This window comes from Trichechus manatus, unplaced genomic scaffold (assembly GCF_000243295.1).
Source record: "Trichechus manatus latirostris isolate Lorelei unplaced genomic scaffold, TriManLat1.0 scaffold00002, whole genome shotgun sequence".
NCBI lineage: Eukaryota > Metazoa > Chordata > Mammalia > Sirenia > Trichechidae > Trichechus > Trichechus manatus.
This window is the reverse complement of record NW_004443938.1, coordinates 3,092,884-3,099,483: the sequence shown is the minus strand read 5'-3', so window position 1 is coordinate 3,099,483 and position 6,600 is coordinate 3,092,884.

Genomic DNA, 6,600 nt, shown 5'->3' with positions numbered 1-6,600 from the left:
GAGGGTCCTGCTGGAGCCCGCGGTTGCAGCCCCTGTGTCGGTCCATCTCGCTGAGGGTCCTGCTGGAGCCCGCGGTTGCAGCCCCTGTGTCAGTCAGTCCACCTCGCTGAGGGTCCTCTTCAAGAAGAAGCACATAGGTCTTAACCACATGTCTCAGTATCTTGTGGGAGGTCTTTGTGGGCTGTGAATACCGATGAGGAGCTGTATGCGAGCGCTCATCTCAAGTGTACGGAATGATCTGAGTGGGCCTCCCCCTCCTCCATAAAGTCAGCAGACAGGATCTATATTGGAGATGTAACGTTGGCAGTAAGGTCAGGCCCACCTGGGTTAGGGGGCCCCGCTGGCTGGAATGCCTGGCTCCCTGCCTGAAGTTTTACTGACTGCAGTGAAACGCTCCTCCCTCCTCCAGTGAAGACAGCGTTGTGCCCGTGGCCAGAGCAGAAAGCTGCCTCTTCTGGTTATACCTGACCTGGATTGCTGTGAACGCAGCTTGGGTGATTTTTCTCGACACTGGGTCCCGCCTCCCAAAGCCTTCCTTAGAGCGGTGGCTCGGCTTGTAGACATAAACCCTGCACATGTCCATGCCTGGCTGCAGGGACCAAGTCCCAGCTGTTTAAGAAGTAAACCAGAAAGCAGCTTTGGGTCTTGGCTTGACACAATCAAAGAACAAGTGGGCATGAGTGCGGGCAGCCTCTCGGCGTGGCCCAGGGAAAACCAGGCAGCCACGGGGGCCAGGCCAGAAAGCCGGCAGAGTCGGTTCCCACCCACCTCTCCTTGCTCTGACAGTTCCTGCGTCTTGTGCTGCAAGATACCTGTCACACAGCTAACTGAAAGAAAGGACACCAGGACAGTGGGATTTAAGAAAGAAAAGCCAGACTGTGTTTCACGTTCCTTTTCTGCCTGGCTTTCTGACGGACATATCTCTGGCCAGGTCATGAGCACCACACTGCTGCCACGGGCTTTAGTCCCCATTAAATCACCCTAAAGTAGAGGGTCAGCAAAAAAGAGGAAGACCCTTAACGAGATGGATTGACAGAGTGGCTGCAACAATGGGCTCAAGCGTAACGATTAAGGATGGCGCAGGACCGGGCAGTGTTCCATTCTGTTGTGTATAAGGGTCGCTAGGAGTCAGAACCGACTCGACAGCACTTAACAACAATAACAATATGGGTTGTAAGGAGCCCTGGTGGTGCAGTGGTTAAGCACTCGGCTGCTAACCATAAGGTCGGCCGTTTGAACCCACCAGCGACAAGGCGGGAGAAAGATGTGGCTGTCTGCTCCTGTAAAGATTACAGCCTTGGACACCCTGTGGGGCAGTTCTGCTCTGTCCTACAGGGTCACTGGGAGTCAGAGTTGACTCACCAGCACACAACAACAATGTGTGTTTTAGTTTCTTTGAAAGCTTTCTTTTCCTCTTCCTACAGGCTCTGATTCTCAGACCTTCTCTTACTCAGAATTCAGAATTCTGGGTAGGATTGTCTGTTCCAAGGGGATATCTTTGCCTTGGCCCAGTTCCCTGGGGAACTCTTATATTTCTAGGGAGATGACCTGCGGCCATAAGTGCTCCCTGCAGAAGGATCAGGGGACTGGGCCTCTTCACTCTCAGGAGAGGGCAACATTCTAACCTGTGAACTGCATGCCATCAGTCCCACTCCTGGTGATGGAGTCGATGCCTGGTGTCCAAGCACAGCGACGAAGGCAGTCCTGCAGACTCGCGGAGTGAAGATGTACACACAACGAGGCCGTGTCTGCGTCCTGCCTTACGCTCTGCTCTGGGAGACTAGGGCTGCTGCATCCAAGCCAAAGTCCCCGGACTGCTGATGCCGACGCTGCCTGCAGGTGGGATGACCAGTCCAGGCCAATCCCAAGGACTCAGTGTGATAGCTTCTGAGTAGCTCCCTCGATATCCATGTGTAGTCATTGTTCGTTGTTGTCCAACAGGCTCCACTCATGACAGCATTATGTACAACAGAACAAAGCGTTGCCCAGTCCTGCGCCATCTTCATGATCGTTGGCATGTCTGAGTCCCTTGTTGTGGCTTTTGTGTCCATCCATCTCACTGAGGGTTTCTCTCCTTTTCTACTAATTGATCTTTCCTGATGACCTGTCCAAAGTAAGCAAGCATAAGTCTCACCACCATCTCCTCTAAGGAGGATGCTGGTGGTATTTCTTCTAATCTTGGTGTGGAGTGTCCACAAATCACCAAAGGAAGGCAGTGTGGCCTCCTGAGTTCCTGAGCAACATGCCCAGAAAGGAAGTCCAGGTTCTTCTTCCACACTTCCCACAGAGATACCCAAGAGCCAGTCCAGCTCCTGACAGCTTCCCGGATTAAGGTACACTTACATGCTGCCCCAGCTCATGGTCCCACAGGTCAAGAAACAGGAAAATTGGTATCAAGCAATGGGAATTTTCTTCCTAGAAGTGGAATCCTGGGCCTACCATTTTGCTCAAAAAGTCCTAGGTTGTATCTATTGCTTGTTTAGAATTATGTATGGATAAATTAAAATTCATTGATACTGTCATCAACAAGGGAGTTTTTACAAACTTGGCTTTAGTAGATCACTTAATCACTCATCAGATTTTCCAGTCAACACTGAATAAAAGGTTTTAAATAGAAAATCATTTCCTGTAATTTTTGAAGATGAGTTTTTATTCTAAGTTGAAATGAACTATTTTGACATTTTGCTCAATGGAGAGAAATAGAGGCTTTTAAATGCCTCTTTAGGTATTTTTTGTTTTCCAACTTCACCACACCCACATATTCTTTGTTTTGTCTTGTGAGATGCTAAATGACTTGTCATCTACTCAAAGTCAGAATTTGCTTCCCAACTTCCACAAGTCCCTCCATTTCATTCAAGCACACACTCTGGAGTGGAACAACGACAGGGCCAGGGCCTTTACATTGTGTGTGGCAGCATTAAATAATACTATACCACCTGCTCAGTCTAGAGAAATACGTTTAAACATCCAAGAATAGCCTTTCTGTAGTCGGCTATGTCACGATATTCTCAGTTTAAATAAAACATCAGATTCAAGAATGTTCATCTTCTTTCACTGAGTTTACTGCCAACATCTCTACAGGCCGAAGTTCAAATTTAAAACACCAAAGTGGACACTCAGTAGGAAATGATTCTGATAGGTTTCATTCATATTCTCATCCTTATAAAGAAACTAAAGTTGAATTACTCCAAATACAAGGCTTAGCTAAAAGGAAAAAGGAACTCATTCATAACCATTTGCTCTGTCTCACCTATGTCTCTTGAGGTTTTTTTGGTTTGTTCTGTTTTGTTTTCCTAAGCTATATTATATTCTTAGAATGGTGTTCCAACCTCAGCTCACCAAGCTGTCTACCTTAAATCAATAAAGTCTTTCGTGAAATACCATTGCCCCAATTCTTGAGAGGCAGTAGAAAATAATGATCTGTGAGTCTATTTGCAGATGCTAACAGAAGTTAACTGGGCAGAAATGCTAAATACCAATGCACCAAACAAAGATCTGTGAGCCATGGGGCTTCAAACAATCCAAATCGCCACGAAAGTCGGGAATTTCAAAACCCAAAGGATCCCCCAATGCACACCTCCCATGACAGAGGAACCAAGAAAGTTAAAGGAAAAGTCTTGGAATAAGCTACCCTGGCCTACTACTGCCGATCCCCACCAGGAGCTGACTTATGAAATGGATCTTATAAATTATGAAAATATGGCTCTCGAGTCATCATTTAAGGAGACAAACACTGCCCAGGTAAATAGAAGCTAGTCATGGAGAATGAAGTATAATATTCTTGAGACTAAAACGCTCCGCATTCAAAGATGAATGCATGAAAATAATCCATCAAGGAATCTATAAAATATTCTTGATCAAAAAAAAAAAGACAGAGGAGGTAGGAGACAGAAGGAGAAAGAGAGATGAAAAAGTCTGAGTCGCAGCATCTGCAACAAAATTCTAAGGTTCCAGTTTAACAAAGAACCAAACAGAATGTCTAGGATGTCTAGAAATAGAAAACAAAAGCAAAGAACCTCAAAACTCAATGGATGTATTAAATAACAGGTTAGATACAAGATAGACTTGAGGAAATTACCAAAAATGTAGCACAGAGGTAAAAACGAGAAAATAAAAAGGAAAGACTGAGAGACAAGAAGGATAGATGAGATGTATCTTAAGCATTCCATAAGAAGTTGGGGGAAAATGGAAGAGAAGGAATTAATTACGAGTTAATAGCCGAGAATGTTCCAAAATTAAAGAAATTCATGGGTCTTCAGATTGAGGAAGCTCATCCAATACCAAGCAAATTAAACTAAAATGGAGACAGACACACACAGAGGTAAAGCTGACCGACATCAAAGACATAAAGAAAATCTTTAAAGCACCCAGAGAGAAAAGATACATTACCGCCAATGGACCACGAGTAGACTGACAGCTGAACGGACACCAGGTTTCTCATGAAGCTACGCTAAGCTAAACTACAGTGCAGTAGTGAGAAAAAAAGACTTTTCAGGCAAAGACTGAGTTTGCCACTTATAGGCGCCTCTGAAATTTACTATTCTGGAAGACCTTCACCCCGTAAGAAGAAAATTAAAACCAGAAGGAAAAACAGGATTTCAGAGAAACAGTGAGCAACGAGACGTAGAAAAATATTGGTAAACGTGAACAGGCATTAACAGTAAAATCAGGAATCATAGCAACGATAATGGCCACGAGGTGGTTGACAACAACACAAAACGAAATTAGTAAACCAATACAAGGGGGCCGGGTAGAGGGAGACGAATGCTAACGTGTTCCAAGGTTCTTGTATTCTTCAGGGGAGGATGTGGACACTGGTTATTTTAGATCTTGTTAGGAGAAGTAGGCTCGTTCACATTCTGAGGGTAAGCACTAAAGAATAGATATGGAATGCAAAACTTCTAGCCTCTGAAATGATCAAGTTGGAGCAAAGAATAAAGCCAACTTGATCATTTCAACGAAGGCAAAAAACCAAATATGGAAAATCATGGCAAACAGAAATAACAAAATAAGATGGTCCAGATACATGAGAGACAAAACATATACGAAGTGTTAGTCTTACCTGGTAGATCAGACAGTGGGGTTGGAGTTCTCCCATCATACTTCAGAGAGGAATCACACAGGAACGGCGATTTCCGGGCCCACCACCGATGCAGGGTGGGGAGCAGGTTTGAAACTTGGGAATCAGCGCCCAAGAGTTTCTAATTCAGATGGTCCAAAACCACACCCTGGGAAATGCTGCTAAAAACACAGAAGAAGAGAGACATGCCTCTGGCCCTTAGTTTTCAAGATTCCCCTCTCACAATGGAATTAGTATTTCATACAATTATTCTGTGATGGTTCATTTTACGTGTCAACTTTGCTAGCCTATAGTTCCCTGTGGTTTTGCCAAATACCAGGCTAGTTGCTGTTCCATACTGTAATCTAATGCAATGTAATGTAATCACTTTCCACAATGCAATCTAATCTCATGTAACCAGTCAGTCAGTTGGAAGGGGAGTTGATTAGGGTGGGGTCTGCTCCAGACTATAAATAGATATTTTGGCAGAACTCACTGTTTCTCCACTCTGCACCCTTCCTGTCCTCGGACACCGGGGATCCTGAGACACGAGCCTTCAGGAGCCTCCAGCTGGTCGCCTGGCCTATGGAGTTTGGACCTGCACACCCCACAAGTGTGTGAGACAATCCGTTGAAGTAAATCTCCCCCTCTCTCTCCCCCTCTGTATATATATGGATACACACACACGTATATGTATCTCTCACTGGCTCTGTTTCTCTAGAGAACGCTGACTAAGAAATATGCAGAACAGTGTTAGTTTCTTGAATTAATTCCTCCCCCTCCCACCTTGGTCCTCTGCTCCTTCAGCCCCCACGGGCCTGTGGGGGAGAAAAGTCACAGCCCCCTAAAGACTGCTGCCTTTGACTAAGCTTTGCAGCTGTGCTTCCAAAAGCCCCCTCCCCATTCTCTGCTGGTGGGGGAGGGGGCAGAGGGAGCAGGGTGCGGGGATGGGAGAGGGTCCCATCCACGGGCATAGATATGACCAAGCATTATGGACTAAACTTCCAGGAATTTATCCAAAGAAACATTGGCCAGAGTTCACAAGGATTCATGCACACAGATATTCACTGCAGAATTTCTCTGTGATAGCAAGACCTGGAAGGGACCCAAACGTCAATCAGTAAGGGTTTGTGAGATAAACCGTGAGTGGCAGAGGGGCACATGCAGCTATTGAAAAGAACGAGTGGATCAGTGTGAACTGAGATGCAAAGGGACCTTAGACATACCATCAGTGGGGGAAGGTAACCCCGCCATACGTTTAGCGTGACCCAGTTTTTATGAGAATGGATTCACACGCGCTCTTTGTTTCTATGCAGGCGTGGCGAGCAAAGAGGAAGGAAATCACCACTCACGGGCGGTGGTTCTTGGGATGAAGGCGAGCAGGGCAGGGGGGACTATGGGAATTTCTCATTTCTTACCTTTTTACAGTTCTCTACTGTTTGACTTTTTTTTTACTACTTTGTATTGATTTTATCCACAGGAAAACAAAGCACCAGTTTTTTGTGTTTTTTCTTTAATGTAGTTGTCCTTGTACATGTTTT